Genomic DNA, 23,036 nt, shown 5'->3' on the forward strand with positions numbered 1-23,036 from the left:
ACACCTACAGCACCTGGTCTTCCTAGGTGGTCTCCCATCCAAGTACTAACCAGGCCCAACCCTGCTTAGCTTTCGAGATGAGACAGGATCAGGCTTGTTCAGGGTAGCATGGCTGTATACCCTTACTTTTATTTTTAATTTATATGTCTTTATATTTAAAGTTGGTTTCTTGTAGACAACATGTAGTTTTTTAAAACCAGTTTGACAATCTGTCCTTTATTACATATACAATATACATTCAGCGTAACTATTTTTATGGCTGGACTTTATTCTACCATTTTATTATTTATTTTCTGATTTGTCCTCTCTATTCTTTGTTTCCCATTTCCTGCTTTTTTTAAATATTAGAGTGATTTTAATAGTCCATCTTAATTTATCTGTTGGTGATTTTGCAATATCTCATATTTATATTTTGGTGCTTGCTCTATGAATGACAAAGTACATACCTAATACTATGAGTTAATGTTGTACCACTTCAAGTAAAATGTAGATGCCTTACAACTGTATGGGTCTGTTTACCAGCTCCACTTTATCATTGTTACATGTATCACATCTACATACATTGAAAATTCCACATACTGTATTATGAGTCTTGCTTCCAATATTCATGCAGATTTTAAAGTACTTGAGTGTAATTTTTAATATTCACAGGTATTTACTATTTCTGTTGCTCTCTCATTTTTTAACATCAAGTTTCTATCTATCATTTCCTTCACCTAGAGGAATTTCCTTTAGAGGAGATCAGCTGGTGAAGAATTTTCTTTGTTTTCCATCATCTGAAAATGTCTTTATTTCGCCTTGATTTCCGAAGATTATTTCACTGTATATAGAAGTTTTGGTTCACTGTTTATTTATTTAGCACTTTAAATATACTTTTCCACTGTCTTCTGACCCCATGGCTTCTTATGGGAAATTCATTATTGTTTTAATCGTTTTTCCCCTATATGTGATGTGTAATTTTAAAGAATAAAAAAATCTTTGGTTTTCAGCACTTTAGTTATGATGTGCCTAGGCATAGTTTTCTTTGATTTATCATGCTTTTGTAGTTAGCTGAGCTTCTTAAATATTGTACACATTCTTTTCACCAAGTTTGAGAAGTTTTCAATCATTTCTTCAAATATATTTTCTATGCCCATTTCTATCTCTTCTTCTAGGATTCCAATGACATGACTGTTAGCACTTTTGATGTTGTTATTTTTTTTCCCAATATTTTTTCAACTCTGTTACTCTTGTTAGATAATTTCTGTTGATATGTCTTCAAGCTCACTGACCCTTTACTCTGTCATTTGCATGGTACTATTGAGTCCATCAGTCACTTTTTAAAAAATTGAGATCTTATATTATTCAATTCTAAAATTTACATTTTTGTTCTTATAATTTCAATTTTTTTTCTGCTGGAATTACTGTCTTTCCATTCATTTAAAATGTGTTTACCTTTACTGCATGTAGCATAATTTCAATAGATATGTATTAGTTTTCTATTGCGGCATAACAAATTTTCAGACACTTAGCAGCTTCAAACAACACACGTTATTTCCCAGTTTCTGTGGGTGAGGAGTCTGAGTATGGCCTAGCTGCTCAGGGTCTCACAAGGCTGTAATTACAATGTGTCACCTGAACTACATTCTCATCAGGAGATGGGGGTCCTCTTCCAAGTTTACAAAGTGGTTGGCACAACTCAGCTCCTTGAAGCTTGCAGTTTCCTGCCACATTGTCCTCTCTATAGATAGCTTACATCACATAGCAGCTTGCATCTCCAAAGCCAGCAAAGAATCCCTCTCTGTAGTCCATTAAGACAGTCTTATATAACATAATCACTGAAGTGAAATCTTACCACATTGCCACATCCTATTGCTTAGAAGCAAATCACAGATACAGCACTCAAAGAGAGATTACACAAAGCTGTGGCTACTAGGAGACAAGAAATCATCAGGAGGTCATCTTAGGATGTTTGTAATAAGCTGCTTTCAAGTCTATCAAAATTCCAACATCTTGGTCATATAGGGTATAGCATCTGTTATTGGCTTTTCCCTTGGAAATTGGTTACACTTTCTTGGTTCTTTGCATGTTGAGCAATTTGGGATGTATCCTGGGCATTGTGAAATTATATGTAAACTATGGGTCACATTATAATCCTGTAGAGAACTTTTCTTAGAAGGCATTCAACTAAGTTAGGTTCAGACCACAAGTTCTATCCTGCCTTCTGTGGATGAGGATTCTAATTTGAGTTCAGTTTTCCAAGTCATTCGTTTTCTGTTTTATTTCTGTTTTGTGCAGTGTGCCACTCAGGTGTTTGAGTATTGGGTGGAAGTTTAAGTCTTAGTTTATCCCTCAAAGTATTGTTATGATCCTTTGGGTCTTTCCTGCACATGCACACTTAGGGATGAGCACAAGACTGGTTCATTCACAGAATTAGGGGATCTTTTTCTCTCTCTCCTGTACAGACTTTCCTTCACAAACTCTTGAGGCCATGGGTGCTCCCTTTTCTGGTTCCTCTGGCCAGAAAGACAAGATCTCCTTGAATTTTTAGCTGCTCACACAGCCATCACTACCAAACAACTCTATGACTAGACAAAGCTGTTAGAGAAAACAAAACAAAACAAAAAAACAATAGAATTACTCTCCTCACTCTGTGGTCTTTTTTATGGTTACTCTGCCTGGTAACACAGGGTTTCCATTGAAATTTTCACCAGTCATACCAGTGCTCTACTGTGCAGTTCTGCAACTAGGATCCACCCTCAAGGAAAATCTGCAAGAGAAAATAAATATTGGACATCCACCTTGGTGCAGGCTCCTTTCTCTAAGTTTTAAGTCTCTTTCACAATATACCTGCTTTTTGTTACTTTTTACTCTTCATGTACTTGATTTTTTGTATTTTGTCCATCATTTTTAGTTGTATCTACAGGAGAGATAGGCTGTGGTGGGCTTTCTCCATCTTGGCCAAAACTTGTACTCATCCTTTCACTTGTAAACTAACTGAATATTTATATTTCAAGTAAGCTCTCTCAGAGACAGCAAAGAGTTTGCTTGTGTTTTTTAAAAACTCCAATTTGACAATTTATGGCTTTTAATTTAAATGTTTAGATAATTTTTATTTAATGTAATTGTGGTAACATTTGGGTTGGAATCTACCATTTTGCTCTTGGATTCTATTTTTTTCTATCTGTTCTCTAGTTCTTTTATCCTCTATTTTTGCTTTCTTTTGAAGTAATTGAAATTTTTATAATTTGACTTTATCTCCACCATTGTCTTATTAGCTATACTTCTTTGTTTTTAGTGGTTACACTAGGTTGCATTTATTATAGTCTTCCTTAAACTTTTATACTACTTCACATATAGTCTAAGACCTATACAAAGATATACTTTTTTTAAAATTAAGTTTACTAGGGTAACATTGGTTAATACAATCTTATAATTTTCAGATGTACATAATCATTTGACATCTGTATATTCTATTGTGTGTTCACCACCCAAAGTCTAGTTTCCTTCAGCTACCATATATATGATCCCTTTTACCCACTTCGCTCTCCCCCTAAACCCTATATTTGACCCCCTTTACCCTGTCTACCTCCCTCCTCCTTCCCCACCCCCTAAACTCTGGTAACCTCTAGTCTATAGTCCATGTCCATGAGTCTCTTTTTGTTTGTCCTGCTCATTTGTTGCTTTTAGGTTTATATCCCACATATAAGTGATATCATGTGATTTTCAACATTTTCTGTCTGGCTTATTTCACTTAGCATGATTATCTCAAGGTCCATCCATGTTGTCATAAATGGCAGTATTTCATCTCTTCTTATGGCTGAGTAATATTCCGTTGTATATATGTACCACAGCTTCTTTATCCAATCATCTATCGTAGGACACTTTGGTTGCTCTCATGTCCTGGCCACTGTGAATAATGCTGCTATGAACATTGGTGTGCAGATATCTTTATAGATATGAGTATTCAAGTCACAAAAATATACTTTTATTTGCCCTTCCCACCCTTCATGCTATTGTAATCCTGCATACATTTTACTTCTACACACGCTATAAACCCCACAAGGCATTGATAGCATTTTTGTTTTAAACAGTTATTTATCTTTTAAGGAGATTTTTTAAATTATAAAAGGTCTTTTACATTTACCATTTATAGTATTCTTCATTCCTTTACATAAACCAAGTTTTCTTCTGGCATCATTTTTCTTCTGCCTGAAGAGCTTCATTTAAAATTTCTTAGAACATAAGTCTGCTGGTAATGAATTCTTTCAGCTTTTGTTTGCCTGAAAACATCTCTACTTAGTGCTCAATTTTGAAAGACAATTTCACTGGGTCAAGAATTCCAGGTTGGCAGATTTTTCTTTCCTTACTTTAGAGATATCACTCCACTCACTGTCTTCTAAATAGCATAGTTTCTGATAAGATATCTGTGATCATTTTTACCTTTGTTCCTCTATACAGGCAGACCTCTGACATATTGCATGTTTGGTTCCTGACCACCTATATTGTGGTCTACTAAGTGTGCAATATCATTATGACTAAAAATGTACGTGCCATAATTAAAAAATGCTTTATTGCTAAACAATGCTGTCATCTGAGCCTTCAGTCAGTTTTAATCTTTTTGCTGGTGGGATGTTGTAAAAAAATGCAATATCTGCAAAGTACAATAAAGCACAGTATGCCTATATAATATGCCTTTAATTTGGATGCTCTTAGCATTTTCTCTTATCACTAGTTTATAAGAATTAGATTATAGGTGCCTTAGTGTGGTTCTCTTTATGTTTATCTTGCTTGAGATTTGTTGACCTTGAATTTTCAGGCTTATCATTTTTAATAAATTGATAAATTTTTGGTCATTGTTTTTTTCTACCTTCATCTACATCCAGGAGTCCAATGATCTGTTTTTCTTTTATCTTTAGTCATTTTTCTCTCTCTGCTTCATTTGGGGGTGGTTTCTATTGCTTAGTATTTAAGTTTACTGTTCCTTTTGTGCAGTGTCTAATCTGTTGTTAAATCTCATCAGTATTCTTTTCATTTTAGATATCATATTTTTAATCTGTAAGGTCAGTAGTTATGTCTCCTATTTTTTTCCTGATTCTACTAATTTGATTATTTTCTCTGGCTTTGTCAGTCTAGCTAAAAGTTTCTCAATTTTGTAAAACTTTTGAAATAACCAATTTCTAGTTTTATCGATTTTTCTCTTTTTTTTCTCTTCCCTGTTTCACTGATCTTCTCTCTAATCTTTATCATTTAATTTCTTCTGCTTGCTCTGGGCTTGGATTGCGCTTCTTTTCCAATGTCTTAAGGTAGAAGTTTATTGATTTGAGATCATTCTCCTTTTCGAATGTAGACACAGCTCTACCTCAAGCATCGTTTTAGCTGCACTCATAAGTTTGGTATGTTGTGTCTTCATTTTTATACATCTCAAAACATTTTGTAATTTTCATTGTGATTACTTCATTGATCCATGGATTTTTTAGAATCATATTGTTTAATTTTCACATTTTTGTGAATTTCCCAAATTAATTTCTGTTATTTATTTCTACTTTCATTTCATTGTAGTCAGAGAACATACTTTGTATGATTGATGTTCCTTATATTTATTGAGGATGGTTTTATGGCCTAGCATATGTTTTATAAATGTCTAGGATATGTTCTGTGTACACTTGAAAAGAATGTATATTCTGCTCTTGTTGGATGAATTGTTCTATTGATGTCTGTTAAATTTATTTGCTTTATAGTTTTGTCCACGTCTTCTATATCTTTGTTGATCTTTTGCCTAGTTGTTCTAATCATTATTGAAAATGGGGTATCAAAGTCATCAGTTATTATTGAATTGTCTATTTCTTCCTTCAGTTCTGTCAAATTCTGCTTCATGTATTTTAGGGCTCTGTTGTTAGGTAAATACATGGTTTATAATTATTATTCCTCATGGATCAACTCTTTTATTTTTATATAATGTACTTGTTTTTCTAGTAATTTTTTTTAAAGTCAATCTTTTATATTAGTACAGCCACTCCATCTTTCTCATGGTTGCTGTTTTCATGAACTATCTTTTCCCATTCTTTTACATTCAACCAACTTATATCTTTGAAATCTAAAGTATATGTCCTATAGGCAGCATAGAGCTGGATCTTGCTTTTTTAACACAGTCTTACAATCTCTGACTTTTGATTGGATTATTTACCATTCATTTTTAAGGTTATTGATGTAGTTGGATTTACATCTGTCACTTTACTTTTGGTTTTCTGTCTTGTACCTTTTCCACTTGTATTTGCACTTTGATGCTTTCTTTTGCACTAAGTGAATATTTTCTAGTGTAATAATTTAATTACTTTTATGATTTTTTTCACTATATTTGAGTTACTTTACTAATTGTTGCTATAGGGCTTACCATATCCATCTTAATTTATCATAATCCAGTTCATATTTTTACTGACTTAATTCCTGTGGGATATAGACGCTTTACCCATATATAGCTCTATTCCCTTCTCCCCTTTTCGTATTATTATTGTTATACATGCTACATCTACACATGTTACAAACTCAATTATACATTGGTATATGTATCATCTTATATAATTTATATTTTTTAAAAAACTGAGATAACAAAGGAGAACTGTTTTATATTTGTAGAATTTATTATATTAACCTTCCTGTTACCATTCTGGTTTTCTTAATTTTTTTCTCTTTACATTTATCTTAAAGTTTATTGAACTTCTTGTATATGTAGGTTAATGTTTTTCACCAAATTTGGGAAGTTTTCAGTTATTATTTTTTCTAATACTTTTTCCGCCTTTTTCTGTTTCCTCTTGATACTCTGTATACATATGTTGGTATATTTAATGGAGTTCTGCATTGCTCTGAGGCTTTGTTTGTTTGTTTATTTATTTATTTCATGTCCTTTGTTCTTTGAATTATCTAATCTGCTGATCTTTCTTCAAGTTCAGTGATTCTTTCTTCTGCCTGACAAATCTATTATTGAGCCTCTCTAGTGAATTTTTCACTTCAGTTATTGTATTTTTCAACTCTAGAATTTGTCTTTGGTTCTTTTTTAAGAATAATTTTTATCTATTTCGATTCTGTGTTTGATAAGGCATTGTTATGATAACTTTCTTTACATTTTAAATCATGATTTCCTTTAGTTTTTTAAAACATCTATACTATTTGCTTTGAAGAATTTATTTGTTGAGTCTGACGTCTGAGGCCTCTTGAAGCGTTTCTATTGCCTATTATTTTGTTCCTCTCTATTAGTCACACTTTCTTGTTCCTTTGAATATTTTATAATTTTTTTGTTGAAAACTGGACATTTGAGATGACATATTATAGCAATATGAGTACTGATTACAGCCCTCCCCTTCTAGGGCTTGTTGTTGTTTGTTGCTTATGACTTGGCTATACTATTTCATTGAAGTCTATTTTTTCTCACAGTGTGAAGCCTCTGGTGTCTCCTCAGAGGGCACAAGTTTGGCATGTGCATAATCACTTTGAGATGGCAGCGGTTTTAGCAGAATCCTATTTCAGTGTCTCTTTCTCTGATCTCTCTGTTATGGTGTCTGTCTCTGTTGCTATCGTAGTCAGCTATTACTGCCAGTAATTGCCACCTGATTTATTGTTTTTGACAATGCGCTGGGGCATAAATTGCTCCATAGGATGCAATTAAATTCAGGCTCTATTGCAGGGGTAGTGTTGAGACCAATAATTGAGATTTCTTCTGATCCCAGGAGGCCTCCTGTTAGCTTTACCTTTCCCTGGTTATATCTGTTTGGCTTCTAGCTGATGTATGGTTTTGCTGTCATGGAGCAACCAGCCCTTTCTTAAGAGCTTATCACCAAAATCTACATTGTTTTCCTCAGTGCTCTGAGGCTTGAACTTCCTCATGCTCTGCTCCAAGTAAAAGAATAGAGGACTCCATAACTTTCCTCTAGGAGAGTTAAGGAGTCCTCTATTCTTATGGCCTTTCTGTGCCCCTGGGAAAAATGCCTACCCTCGGGGTCCCCAACTCATGGACTGTGGACCGGTACTAGTCCATGGCCTGTTAGAAACCGGGCCACACAGCAGGAGGTAAGCAGTGGATGAACTAGCGAAGCTTCATCTGTATTTGCAGCCTCTCCCCGGCGCCAGCATCACAGCCTCAGCTCCACCTCAGATTATCAGGCATTAGATTCTCATAGGAGCGCCAGTCCCTGGTGCTAAAAAGGTTGGAGACCGCTGATCTACCCCATTCCTCTAGGAGTAGAGGTTGAGACAGTGGCCTGCTCCTCTCACATCCCTGCTTTATTCATGGTGTGCTGGGTGGAGATGGTTGCTTCTGGACTTCTTGGTTTTCCTCTCCTGGTGTGGAACCTTATCTTTTAAGTTAGCTGAGATGAAGGCATTTGAGGCCCAGTATTGTTGGCCTGCCATGCCTGGAGTAGAGTATCTGCCTTACAAGTGGTAGCAGGGTGGAAGAAGGCTGTCTTTCAGCCATGCCCACCCAAATTAGAGCTTCTGAAACACATAGTTGCGAGATGATCAATGTGGGAATGCCACTCATCCCCACATGACACTGTAACTCTAGGTTGTGAACTGGGAGGAGAGAGAGCCCTGTGTTGTTGGCTGCAGCTGCAGAGTAGAGTTTCTGTCACACTGAGCTGGGGACAGGGGATGGATCAAATCTTAAATGCAACAGAATCTCATTGTTCTTACCAAAATTTAGTACATTTTCTTGAAGAAATGTTTCTTCATTTGTTATTTACACTTCGGACAATTTCCAGAGACTTTTAATGGTTGTTACCTTTTAAAAATTTTTCACCACTTATATAGTTCTTTAGCTGGGTTGAAAATCTGTTGGGTTCCTTTTGCCACTATCCTAGAAGTCGTTTCCCCATCCCTATTTTTTCTGAAGGTTTTATCCCTAGCTTCGAATAGCTCCCTCTCATGCATAGGCAAATTTGGCAATCAACTAAGGACTCAAAGGGGACCTCTTTGTAGCTCTCTGGATCTCATACTCTATGCAGTTCTCTTGTTTCCTGTACTCTCCTCCACAATTTCAAACCAAATTGACCTCTCTGAACTCCATTCTCTGCCTCTTCAACTCATGGAGACTACTGGGCTCTGTTTGAATTCCCTCTCCTTGCACTGTGGCTTAAAAGCTACCTCCACACAGTAAACTGGGGCAGTAAATGTATATACCTTGTTTATTTCCCTTTTTAGAGGAATTACATTCCTGTGCTACATGTTGTCAAATATCTTTTTTTTAAAAAAATGTTGTTTTATATCTTTCTTTCTGGTTTTCTAGTTGTTTAAGGAGGGAGGGTAAATTTGGTCCCTTTTACTCCGTCTTGGCTGGAAGTAGAATTCCTGGTGTAGCTCTTCTGCTACTTTCTTTTGGCATAGTGATTAAGAGCTGAAACCCTAAGTTTGAATTCTGCCTCCAGTGGTTAAAACAAGTCACTTCACTTTGCCTCCTCTTCCTCTTCTACAAAGTGGAGATAATAAGTGTACATCCTTTCTAGTGATGTGAGGATTAAATGAGTTAATATTTGTTAGGTGTTTCTGACGGGATATGGTCCATAGGAAGTTGAAATAAGTTTTACCTACTATTACCAGCATCACCACTGCCACCACCACTATTACTACTACTGTCTTTACTTCCCATATATCAGTGGGTAAATTGCCTAAGGTATCACTTGTGGTAGGGATATAGAAAAGGATTGGACCATAATATCTAGTAGTTACTGCTAAATACTGACATTATTTAGCAGTTGAAAATTTGTATGTATGGACTCTCATTTATTTGTATTAATGTACAGACTTAAGATGGTAGACTTTTAGAGCTGGAAGAGATCACTTGTGTCGATTCACTTACTATGCACACAAGGAAAGTAAGGGCTATACAGCTGATTCCCTGGGCTAAGATTACATGAGAAGTCAGTCTGTAACTTCCATTAAGTGTTCTTGGTGTGACACCATGATATTTTGGCTTTCTGTAACTAATGCCCTTCTCGACCACCATCCAAGTGAAAATGATGCTAGTACGTTTCTAAAATTGTGTGATTTAAAAAAATTGAGGTATAACCAAAGATAGTGTTAACTATCCATATAAAGTCTTAGGGTAATTCACCCCAGGTAGGTGGATGTGTCTAATACCTAGGCATTAGCAGAATATCCATGGCCTGTTTTTTATTTTATAAAGAGCTGGAAATAGTTTAGGGTGGCTAATTTTGGAAATGTGTTAACATTTCCATCTGGTCTGAATCAATGAACTTAAACTTCATGCTACATGAGATGGAGACATTTTATGAGACACCAGATTTAGAGACTGTTATATAATGTTCCCAGAATATTCTTTTGGTGTTATAAGAGAAGTTTAATTACTTATCTGGTCACAAATGATGTGATGTCAGTAATATCTGATGAAGAAAACAAGTGGATGTCTCCTGTTGATTTGGATACCCTGCTTTGAGCCCTCTAGCCTTCCCTGTATGAATGATGTATCTTTCAGGAAAACAGTGTATTGGCGTTTTACTCTTCAGCATATCAAGGTGATATAATAAAACTGACAACTTGTTATTGAACATTTGTGTGCCAGGCATTGTGCTATGCCTTTTAATGCATTGTCTCATTTAATCCTTACAGACAACAATTAGAAGTAGGTATTATATTCCAATTTTACAGAGGAGGAAACTGAAGCTCAAAAAGATGAAGTATCTATTCCAAGATTACATAGCAAGCCAGGAGCAGATAGATATGGAATTCTGACCCAGGGTGTCTGACTCTGAAGCCCTGTGCCTCCCATAAGGCTTATCATTGGAATTATTACTATACTCTTTGGTTCATAGCACTACTATCTAATGCATGACTCTACTGCATGAACTCTTAAAGCAATGTTATAGATAGTTCGGCATATCTTTGTACCCAGAAAATTAACAGAGAAAACAGGTAATTAAAAGTTGCATGTTATTTGATTGATTTAGAAGTGAGGAAGTAGTATGTTTTCTACAAATATTCTTTCTGGAGAGAGGCTTAGGAAGGCCAGGGCTAAAACAATTGTAAATGGTGGAAAGAAAGCATTCTCTTAAGTATGACCTTGACTTAAATACTAATTCTACTAAAGAAATAGAAGTGGCGTAGGGCTTGCTTATGAGTTTCAGTTTTCTTCTCTGTAAAATGGGATAATCCAGTTTCATGGGGGAGGTGGATAAGGGTAAAGGAGTGATGAAAGGAGATTTGACTTTGGGTGGTGAACACATAATGAATTATACATATGACATATTATTGAATTGTACACTTGAAACCTATATAATCTTATTAAGAAATGTCACCCCCCAATAAAGATAAATTTAAAAGGTTTCATGTTAGATAAGAGTTTAATGAAATAATGCAAGGAGCTAGAGAAGTACTCTGGACTGTACCCCTCAATGGCATTCACTCACTGGTTTTACCAGCCAGCAGATGATCTTTGAGAAGAGGATGTTAGACACTAAGCAAAAGACACTGTGGTTTATAGTAATAAGAGTTGTGGGGCAAGGAAGGTAGTACTGCTAGGTACTTTATATACTTCTAATCTGATCCTCATAATGGTGCTTTCAAGTAGGTGATGTCATCCACATTTTCAGTTAAAGATTTGAAACTTAATTTCTTGCCTAAGGGCACAAGCTGGTATATTCTTGTAGAATTTGGCAGTCACCTCCAGATCTGCCTACTCTAGAACCCATGTTTTTTACTCTCTCTCACTCTGCCTACAGTGGTGTCCAGATAGCACCAACCCTGAAACTAGCTCCTCTTCATCTCTGCTTTGGATTTCTGAATAGAAAAATTTATTTCTTCATCACTTTTTTTTCCCCACTGTAGAACTATATGGGATATTTTAGATCACATTTAATTGATTTGGAGTCTGTGAAAGACAGGAATAGGGATCTTTGAGCAGTTTTCACATACTAATTAATATATCCAATTTCTATGATTCACCTTGGAATTCTATCAACATGTGATAATACTCATCATTTCATATGGACCAGAAGTTATGATATGTTTTCAGTTAATAAAATCTAAAGAATGATTAATAAATGCCATTTGTGTAGGAGATTGAATCTTTCAGAAATGTGGTCTTGGAGGATAATATAAGAACATTTGGTAGACAGGTTTGGAAGTCACCGCACTAATAGATAAGAGCAGTAATTCTTGTAGTTAATACTATTTGAGAGTGGTGATCATGCCATCTAATGATTCTGCCTCCTGTCTTCCATTAACTAACCTTTAATCAGAGCTATCACAAAAGAAAAAACAAATACATGGCTTTGAGCTCTAGAACCTTTTTACTTTTGCTCCTCTGTCCTCTAGAGCATCTAAACAGTCTTTTCTTTGGTAATTAAGAAGGAAGAGATCCCACAAATAAAATACTAAAAGCTTCACTAATGGAGTTGATTTATCAGTATTCCAAAATATCAAGTGTCCTAGAAACATTTTGTCATAAAAGGTAAATTACAAAAAACCAAGATCTACTATTCCTCCCTCCCTCCATCTTTCTCTACTCCTCTCTCATTCTCTGTTGTTTTCTCTCATTCTCTTGCTCTCATTTTCTCTCTGTCTCTCTCATTCTCTGTCTCCCCTTTCCTTCTCTCTCTGTCTCTCTCTGTCTCTTTCTTTCTCTTTCTCTCCCATGGTTTGCATTTTAGCTCTGTCTCCTTTATGCAAACACAAAGTAAGAAGTCATGTTTGCTCCAGGTTGCCATGGAAATGTTGCAAATAGGCCTTTTAAAGAAACTGGCCTGATCCATTAGTGAAATCACACCCAGACCTTCTAAGATTGGTAATTTAGGGAAAGTTTCTACATAGATATTATGGCTCAGAACTCTGAAGTTTTAGCTACCCCTGTCAACCTAAACTTCTGTTCTCCTACAAATCATCTTCCTCTATTGTGTCTTCTTAAAGATTTGGGTGTAATTTTATTACAGGAAAGGGTAGGTTTCTTCGGACTTCTCTTATGATTTGATTTCTTTTCTTTTAGCCCACAGAACAGAATATCTTCTGTAACTTCCAGTATGGTCTTTCTCAGAGCAGAAAACAGGGTACAAATTAGAGTCTTGGGCATATAAAATCTGGCTTGAAGGGAAGCAAAAGTGTTTTGAAGTGAGAGGTAAGCAGTCTTAACTCCTATAAGAGAATGCAGATAGGAAAAGATGAAGGTTTTTCTCTGACCAAAAAGAGTTTGTCTCCACCGTCTTGGCACCAGAACAAAGCAGTTGAAGAGAGGCACCAGCCTCTGGATGGTTGGGGGAGAGGTGGGTCATATTTTTCCTGGCCTCTAGAAATGGTGTGAGAGAAAATACTCGGTACTGATGTGGCCCCAAGTGGGAAGGAATTTGATGTCCTGTATAGCAGCAAGGAAGTGCAACTTCAGGAAGGCTCAAGCTTCAGTTAGAGGTCTAACACTAGTAGTGGCTTCTTCCATGCACTGTAATGGGCAGCTGTTTCCCCACTCTCAAAAATATGTTCTGAAAGTCTAGGCACTGGAGATACAGTCATGAAGAGACATAGTCCCTACCCCACTAGAGCTTACAGCCCTACTGGGGAGGGGACAATTTTCAAAAAAAATAGCTAAGAACATGTCATATAATAACTATGAAGGAAATCAACAGATAATAATGATGGAGAGGATACTTATGATTGGATAAGAGGGTAGAAGACCTCTTTGAGGAGATAACATTTAAACTGAGCCTTATAGCTGGGATAGATGTAGGCACACACCAAGCCAGGAGAGAAAGGGTGTTATAGGTAAAGGAAAAAGTGAGTTCAAAAGCCCTGAGATTAGGAAGAGTTTGGCTTTTCTTAGGAACCAAGGAAAAACATGAGTGTTGTGAGATGTCAGCAGAGGCCAGATCACTCAAAATGAGATTTATAGGCCATAGTAAGGAATCTGGATTTTATTCTGAGTGCAGTGAGAGGCCATCAGAGATTTTTAAGGGGGTGTAATTGATCGGATTGTGCTTTAAAAAGATTACTGTCTGCAGAGTGGACAATGAATTGTAGGAGTTCAAGAGTGGAAGCAGGGAGACTAGTTAGGAGGCAACTGCTTTTCTCAGAGAGATCATATGGTGTTGAATTAGGATGGTAACAATGGAGAATGAGAGTAGTGGAAGGATTTGTGTTATAATTTGAAAATAGAGTCAACAAGGCTTGCTGATGGCTTGGATGTGGAGGTAGAGGAAAGGAAAGAAGATTATTTTCTCTTTCTGGTTTTCCTATCTGGGTAGATCAAAAATAGAATGTTGGAATGGTGGTGGTTAGGACTAGCGGGTCCACAAAAGAAAAGCCTGAACGAGGCAGGCAAAGCCCTGGAATTGACCAACTAACAGCAGTCAATTCAACAGCTGCCATGCTGGTAAGGAGGGCAAGTGCAGGAGGAGGGAAGTAGCTCCTTGGGAACTGAAGGTGAGAAGCTGCTTAGCTCACTCCTGTGGTGGTGGAGAGGGCAGTTGGCAGATACAGAAGAGATCCTGCCTGACCCAGGAGAGAATGGGAAAACCTGGAGTTCCAGGATTTGAGAGGAGGATTTCAGCTTTTCTAGGTTCCTTCACTGTGATAAAGATACCTTAATTTTAGCCTCAGGCTAATTAGGATCCAAGGATTCACCTGTTGAAGCTGTAATAGAAAAGTCTTTGGAAATGAAAACCACACTCTTCTGCTTATGAAAGGGAGTTGATAGGTAAAGGGACAACAAATTAGGTGATTTGAAAAGTTCTGTTCCTGCTCATCCCTCAGGAGTGTGCAAAGCTTTATTACTAAGGAATATGTTAAAAAGGCCTGTCCTATGATTAGTTATGTGTGCATTATGTAAACAACAGTAGAATCAGTGATGCTGATTGCCTTTAAAGAAGTGTAGTTTTAATATTACTTTTTTTAAAAAAAAAAAGGAAAGTAGGGAATCTTTAGGATAATTGATAAACCAACGACCACCATTTGACTGTCTCCTTAGTAAAGACAGCATACTGTATTGGCTAAAAACAAGGACTCTTGAGCTGCCTAGGTTCTAATCTCTGCTCCACCACTCACTTGCAGTATGATCTTTGGGTCAGTTAATTAACATGATCTAAGCCTAAGGTTTTATCAGCCATAAAATGAAGATAATAGAACCTTCGTCATAATGTTGTATTGATGAGTAAATGTGTTGATATCGATAAAGTGCTTAAAGCAGTATCCCTATTAGTGCTTGCTAAATAAGATTAAATAAACAAACATTTGGATAGAAGGCTAATCAAACAGTGCAAGACTGGCCCAGAATATTAGGTCATTGAGTAAAGTAGGCAGAACAGAGAAAGCAATCAGCTGGGAGTTGAAACACAGGTTTACATTGGCTCTGAAGTAGGACCAGAGGTGCCTGTTATGGCATGATAAGTCTTTTCCTGGCTTCAGGACAGGAGCTGATATAGGTCCCAAGGCAGGTAAGGAATTCCTAGATTGTCTAAGAACACTGAACTATATCAAATATTGTAGATAACTCTCTGCTGACATATGATCTAATAGGATATTAGTCTTTGAAAACACTGTTATCCAAAGTTTAATATGACGGCAAATGTGTCGTTTTAGAAACCGTTCCTCTCATTAGGGTTTCCTTTTTTTCTTTTTTTGCGTGTGGGAATGGGGTGCTATCACTTCTGTCAGTAGAAGGGATGAAGTAAAAAAAAAAACCTTTCTCTTATAGTTTTTTTTCTTGGAGAAGTGGATTTTTCCCCCTATTAACCAAGATATTTCCTCCTCACTCCCATTTTTTCCCCAAGTATTTCCACCAAAAAAAAAAAACAACTTATAATTGCATTCTTTATATGTTAGAGGAACTACCAAGCGAGGCTTTGTGAGCATCAAATGGCAAAAATCAGTTTCTGTGGATGGATCAGTTTAGTAATTATAAGCAGCACATTTATCTTATTCCGTCTGTGGGGTGCAGCAGAATTAAGGCCCTTTTTAGAGTTAAAGGGCTGCATGGATTTAGAGAGATCTCATCCATCTTCCTCTCTCTAGGCTCAACTCTATCTAAACCTTTCTAGGAAGATGAGTATGTTATTTTTAAAGAGCCTTTGGGAATGAAATTTTGTAACCTTTTTCTAAGTCATTTCTGTGTTTAGGACTTCCACTGTCAGGACATTTTTCCTTTTATTCAAGTAAACTCCCATTACAAAAACAAAGATATTTCCATCCCCTCTTAGAGGCTCTGTAGTGATGGTACTTTGTTGCGCTGACATTACTACAAATCTATACAAGCAAATGTTTTTTTTTTTTTCCTGGCCCTAATTCAGTAACAGCTAGTTTATAATGCGAATGTCTGGTTTTGTGTCTGTTTCATGGGACAAAGAAGAGGATAAACCTGGAGAAGAGGTGAGAAGTTTGCTTTTATGACCTTTACTCATTACTGCTAGGTTGTGATCATTTGCTAATTTGCCATTAACAGCATGAGGTGAACTCCCTTATTTTCTGGTCCTATGGATTGGGAATGTGATTCTAGCAATACACCAATCATAAAAAAAAAAAATACTCAAAGAAACAGGAGGGTTGGTTGAAGGGACATCAATTAGTGATAAATTCTTACCTGTATTTAACATGAGTCCCTTTTCTCTTTCCCAGTGTCGTGTTAGTCTCCTGGTTCCTTTGATTTTCTCACTTTTCTGAATGAATTGCATGAAAAAGTCCTGGGAGATCCTGCTGGACAAAGAAGAAGCTAGTTAAGCTATGTCTCTTTAGTAATTAAAGGGCATGCTGCAAATAATTTAGTAATTAAAGGGGTGCTGACCAACCTTGGATGATCAAGTGTGATAGCTCAGTGTTAACATTTATTGAGCCAACTTAATTCCAAAGTTGAGAATTAGTTGAAATCTCTCTTTTTTGAATAGTGTTGATTGTATGATTCCAAGAATTTAATGTTAAATCATCTTAACCCAATGTATCTCTTTCAGGAGACAAAAAGATTATCATCTGGTCTACATTAAAGACTTATTGTAGTCCCTACCTCTTTCTTTATAACTGAAAAGATATCCTAACTTTATTCCAGCAGATACTATGTTAGCTGCTTAATTTAACAGCGACATGTTCATAAGGAAGAAAATCGACATATGTAATTCTGCAGGCATGGGCACTATAAAACATTGTGAACAGAAAACTGAACTTTCATAATAAAGCTATTGTAGATATTGTCTCAAGATGGCATTTCAATAATCTAAATCTTAATCATCCTGACTTCACCTATCATATCATATTTTATTTTCTGTTAGCCACACACCTCTGAAATGTTCACTAAGGGGCAGTGGTGATGGAATCTACACCTGTCCCGGTATGTTTGCACTGCCAGGTATTGATGGAAGAATAAGTTTAATATACTTTGTGCAAGGATCTGCACATGGAGTCAGTCTTTCTATGGAATATACTCTATACAGATATGAACACAACAGTGTCTTTTCCTATGGAGTCATCATTCTCAAGCAATTTGTCTCATTTTTGTTGTGTGTCACTCAAGTAGGATTTATACTGAATTATACTTTAGATGCTAAAACAATTCATGTTTATATCCCTCCAATTCTACTACTGCCATATGCTCTTCTTTGGAACTTTCCTTTAAGACTACTTGTAAATGCCAGGTACAGTATTTAGAATGTGTCCATTTTCGTTTGTATATACAAAGAGCAAGGGTTAGGCATTGTGATTCATCCAGATAATTGAGCATAAGCCTCAAATTCCAGTGGGGTAGGAAGTAAGACTATTGCCCATAGATTGGATGAAATAGGAATCTTGGATGAAATGTTCCGGCGATATAAACTAGATTTTCCTAGAGAAAGAAGATTCAGTGTCAAGGTGTTACCTCTCTGTCTTTAGAAAGAGCTAGTTTGGCAATCACAGTTTACAGATTATCCTAGTGTACTTGCTTCTCCCTCTTTCATTGCCCACATTTTGGCTTTTTCGTTGTTGCTTAGACCTTGAGATAGCATTTATATTCAGCAATTTTTTTTGAGAAAATGCTTAAGTATAAACTTAAAGAGACAATTTGTCAAAAAAAAAAGATACCACATCTTTTTATTTTCATATCGATACTTATGAAACCAATTGCTGCTGAGGTTGGAAATTGGGATTATATCTGACTCCTGATTTCACATAAAAATTTATGTACTATCTCATCTGTTTATCTTCTAATGCATTTTAATTTTTAGATCTTCAAGTCATTAAACATTTACAGTAATTGAAGAATGAGATGTATTATTCAGGGGAAATCAGTGACTTTATTTTCTTAACCAGCATCGTTCTACTGATATAGCATTCTAACTAATGGTAGCTGGAATATACTCCATTACAAGTGGACTAGTGTAATTTTTCTGTACCCCAGGATTATCTGTGTAAGATTATCTGTATATTAGCCCAAAGGAAAATGGCTTAGTGTTTTACTTTCATAGCAGCCTCTTGGAAAGTATTTAACTTGATACTGTTATTTGTAAGAAATAGAATGAAGCAGGATGAAGCATGTACATTCAAATGTGTAGCTGACAGCACTCTTGAAAGCAGAAAGTGCTAATTTTTTTACTCTAAAAAAAAACTGGAAGAGGGCCCCGAATAATTCAGGGTAAGAAAAATGATGCCCAAGTGCAATCACATGACTCAGTGGATAATTCCAGTGAAACCCAGGAAGAACCGTATTAGTGATAGTCTGTAAGTATACACAGTACTTTATAATAGGTTGATTGCACTAAACAAAGAAGAAAATCCTTTCTCTGAGGAGCTTACAATCTAAAGACACAAGTTGATGCGGTGCAATATGGAATGAGAACAATAAGTGAGCCCCATGGTGGGTGGTCTTCATAGCTGAAATGCTTCAAAAACAAGTGCATTCTTGGAAAGGTGGAGGTTGGAGAGGGAGTGGCCCAGGTGTGCAAAGAAGTAGCAGGCTGTTCTTTTGGGACTGGGGGGGGGCAGGTAAGTAAAAGGAAGGGAGAGTTGGATCTTGTGTCTGAAAAGAGGTTCAACATAAGAATAGGTAAAGAGTCCAGAATGCCATTGGCATGGTAGAGCTTGGTGATTTAGAGAGCAAGGTAAAATGCCAGCAGAGGAGGATTTAGAGTGTTGGGGGAGGTAAACAACATACCACATAAAACTCTGTTACAGCAAATACCACATTTTTAAAGACCCAGATCTGGAGAATGCTGCTTGCAACATGTTCTTGCCAGTGTAAATAGCTTCTACAATCGAGAAAAGAATAGTCCAGAATGGTTTCAAGGAGATATTGTATGTGAAAGAGCTTTGTAAGCAGCAAAACAGTATAAATGTAAGTCATTGTCATATTCTGCTTAGCTTTGATTTTATTAAATTTTTGTTTGGTAAAATGCTTTAAGACAAAAAGTTTGCATTAGAACTTCATTTTTTCACAGATGTTGTCAGGAACAGATTTTTAAATAAATGCTTCATTTGTTTCCATGTTAGTTCATTACAAAGTCACATAGTAAATGTTCCCCAAAGGGCTCTGTCTACTTTCTTTACAATTGAACTAATGTCGATCTTCACATAGTGAACATCCTCATTCTTCTCTCCTTCCTGCCCCCTTTTGCTACCCAGCCTCTTTTCCACTTCTGTTCATAAGGTATTTTCCTTAGTCTCACAATACCATTTGCCTCATTGTAACAATGATTTGAGTTAGGTTACTGAGAAATTACTATCATAACAAGATTAACTAATTGGCTGAGAAATGAGTGTAAAGAGAAAATAAATGTAAGAAACTAAAATGAGGTCATGTTAAGGTTTACACCAAGTCAACAGCATTAGGGACTTCATAGTTGTGCCCTAAGTTTGTCTTTGAGTGTCTTAGCAGACAGATCAAGGAGGGAAATATTAGCTGTAAGATTTGCAGGTGTCCATAAGGTAAAATGAACCAAGTTCTCAGAAGCAGCACAGATTTTTCCTGAAACTTATGACAAATTCCTCCCATGGGTTTTTATAAATGCCAGTTTGGTGAGTTTGGATTTTATCCTGAGGGTACTGGGAAGCCAGTGAAAGTTTTTGATCCAGGGGATGATATACACAAAGTTGTATTTAGAGAAGGTATATAAAAATTCAAAGGAGTGAGGGAAAACTAGATATAGAAGAACCAGTTAGAGATGGGTTCTAACAGTCTGGACAAGGAGGTATGGGAAGGAATGGCAAGGAAAGGAAAGCTGTAAGAGAGGTGGGAATATGAACAGAGTCATTGCTCAGACATGAATGGAAAAGGAGTCAAGGATGCCTGTAGGGTTCTGGTCTACTTAGAATGATAGTACCGTAATTACTTGCAAATATAAGAGGAAGAGAGATGTGTTCAATTAGAAAGCACAGTTAGGAAAAAGCTAAGATAACCACTGTGTATTCTTATAATCATATTTTGGAGCAAGCAGAGCAAAGAAACTGGAAAACTACCATTTATTTAGCATTTTATGTTCTAGGAAGTGTTTTTATATACAGTATCTTATTTTATCATCATTACAATCCTGTGGGGGAAGTAGTAAGTATCCACACTTTACAGATAAAAAAAAAAACCTAAGATTTGATGATTAACTGGTGCATCTAAAGCCATATAACTAGTAAGTCTTGGTTTTTCCCCCTACTCTATCACACCACCTCAAGAAGGCCTTCTGCTTAGAGCTATTGGTATACAATATTACCAAATGACAAAAACAGGACAAAGTTAGAATTTTGCCATCTTTATGGACCTCAATTCCTTGGTTTGCTTTACTACAATTGTTCCACCGAAGACATTTGCTATGAATAGAATTGTTTGTCCCTACACTAAATATCCACAGACTGCTATGCTTGTAAAATTTCCTATCTGCTCTTTATAGTTCTTTAATCTCTTTCACTGCTGTCAGCTGTTATGACTTGATGGCTTTGGCAGCTCCCCTACTCCTAATCGGTTATGCCCCTGGAAACCAGATAAATATGCTTGTCACTTATAATTTTAAGAGTAATACGCATTTCAAAAAGGACATAGGGGATCCTCTTATGAGAACCTAACCATCATGTTTTGTTACATGTTTTTATGAGTAAAGAACATAAATCTGAATGCTTGATTATCCTTAGAACATATATATTTTTGTCTGTCTTCTACGTTATTGACTAATTCTGGATAGTTGAAGGTGCTGGATAAGTTACCTAGAAAAATGAGGTGTTGGCATATAGATTTATTATGTAACTCCTGACCCTTACTTTTTAAAAACAGATGTTATTGTTGGCAACAGGGAAATGTAACAATGCTTTCCAAACAGGAGGTTGTGAATTTTTGGTGAATAGCAATCTAGTTATCGAAGGTTTAGAATGACTGCCCAATCCCCTTTATTCCACAGTGACTTGTGACTACTTCTCTCAGTCCCCAATTCCTTCTGCTGGAAAGCTTGCAGACATTCTCTTTTGTCTCCAATAAGTCTTCCCTCCAGAAATAGTCACAGAAGCCCTCCCCTGGTTCCTTTGTGTCTCCCTTTTCCCCTCTGCAAGGGAGGCTTTTAATAAAGATTTATTGACTATCCACAGGGGCATTGTTCGGGTAGGAAGCACTGCACTTCTCAGTTTGAAATCTGTGTGTCCAGCTGGCTGAATAAAGCATTTCGTGACACGTGGTCCAGTATGTCCATAATTCAGATGTGTGGACTGTCGATAGCCCAGGCTTCTTGAGCACCCCATCTCCAAACAAATGTTTTTTTTTTCCAAAACTACTTTTCAAATTAATTTTTAAGATGATGGACTATCAGTGACATTCATTAAGCAACCTGAATTTGGTGGAAATGATAGAGAAGAAAGAGGAAAAGTGATTTCCCTTACATTCTGCTGAAGGATGAAATTAACAAAAGTTGATGTCGTTAGAACTCAGCAAGGTCAATAACTAAAACACTTGGCCTTTCAAATGTCGGTAGGTAAGATTATATTCTTTATGGTGTTGGGAAGGGAAGGTGTTTTCTTTGCACAGGTGCTTTGGAACAAAGGAGCTACTTTCATTATTAGCTATAAATACCACCTAGTGCACAGAAAAATGGGAATGATTTTAAATTAGCTGTGGTCTGTGGAAAACACAGCTGTGATTATAGCATCTTATTGCTCTGAAATGGGCTTTAGTAGAAGGTTTCTGGTTTGATGCTCTTTGGAACCCATGACTGAAGGTAAGATTTACAAAGATGGTTGGTAGGATACAATTCCTGATGCCCTTACCTGAATGCATGTGAGGCATGAAAGTATTTTCTAGAATTAGGCAGGGTATCTAGAAATAAGCATTGATGAGCATGAGGGAGATTTCCTAGAAGCCCTTGGGCTTTAGTAGTTGTCCTCCTTTGCATGTCAGTATATCCATTGTAGACTGACCTTTCAGACAGAGAGAAATTTACTTTTCATGTTTTTGCTTTTGTATCTAAGTATATATTACAGGAACATACATTGGTGGGCATTCAAATGTCTCCGATGAGATGTTTATTGGTGAATGAAAAATGTTTTCTGAAGGGAGCAAGTGGTATGCTCTCTAACAGTAATTGGATTTATCAGTTTGAAAACATGACAATGCAACTGAAATATCTAGATTGAATGGAAGGCTATGAATTATGGCTACAAAATGCTGCAACTGCTCCTTTATGTGACTTCAACTTTGGCAGTATAATGAAGGTAAATTATTAAACATTTAAATAGCCTCACTTACTGAATTAAACCAATCAGTGGCTTGATGTGTTATGTTTGGACCTAGCAGTAGAATGGCTTCAGTTGGTACAGTGCTTGTGAGCACTGAGGTCAACCCCTGAAATTTGAGGGACGTTATGCAAATTTCCCCAGAACAGCATAGTTTCAAATTCTCTATCCGATGCATCAGTTAGCTTCAGTGCCCTCTGGCTAAACAAAATACGATGATGGGTGAGTATCTGGCATAAAATTTAAAATAAACCAACGAGCTTTGAGATTTTAGACTTTAATTGCCTTTCATCTGTCAATCACATTGGACTTTCCTTTAGAAAATCAGACTAAATTCACTTGCCAGAGTCTGCAGGGAAACTGCTATAATAAATCTTGTTTAGGTATCAGTAGATATAATAGGGACAAGC

At 36.5% G+C, this 23,036-nt stretch overlaps 1 protein-coding gene and 1 pseudogene across 13 annotated transcripts in view; one reads left to right on the forward strand and one right to left on the reverse strand.

The window, feature by feature from the left end:
- Window positions 1–23,036, forward strand: part of EDA (ectodysplasin A) — a 284,129-nt gene that overhangs the window by 81,286 nt on the left and 179,807 nt on the right. The gene's annotated exons all lie outside the window — the stretch shown is intronic.
- On the reverse strand, window positions 2–120 carry LOC112477187 (annotated as a pseudogene).

The sequence above is a fragment of the Pteropus alecto genome, unplaced genomic scaffold, assembly GCF_000325575.1.
Source record: "Pteropus alecto unplaced genomic scaffold, ASM32557v1 scaffold312, whole genome shotgun sequence".
NCBI classification, from domain to species: domain Eukaryota; kingdom Metazoa; phylum Chordata; class Mammalia; order Chiroptera; family Pteropodidae; genus Pteropus; species Pteropus alecto.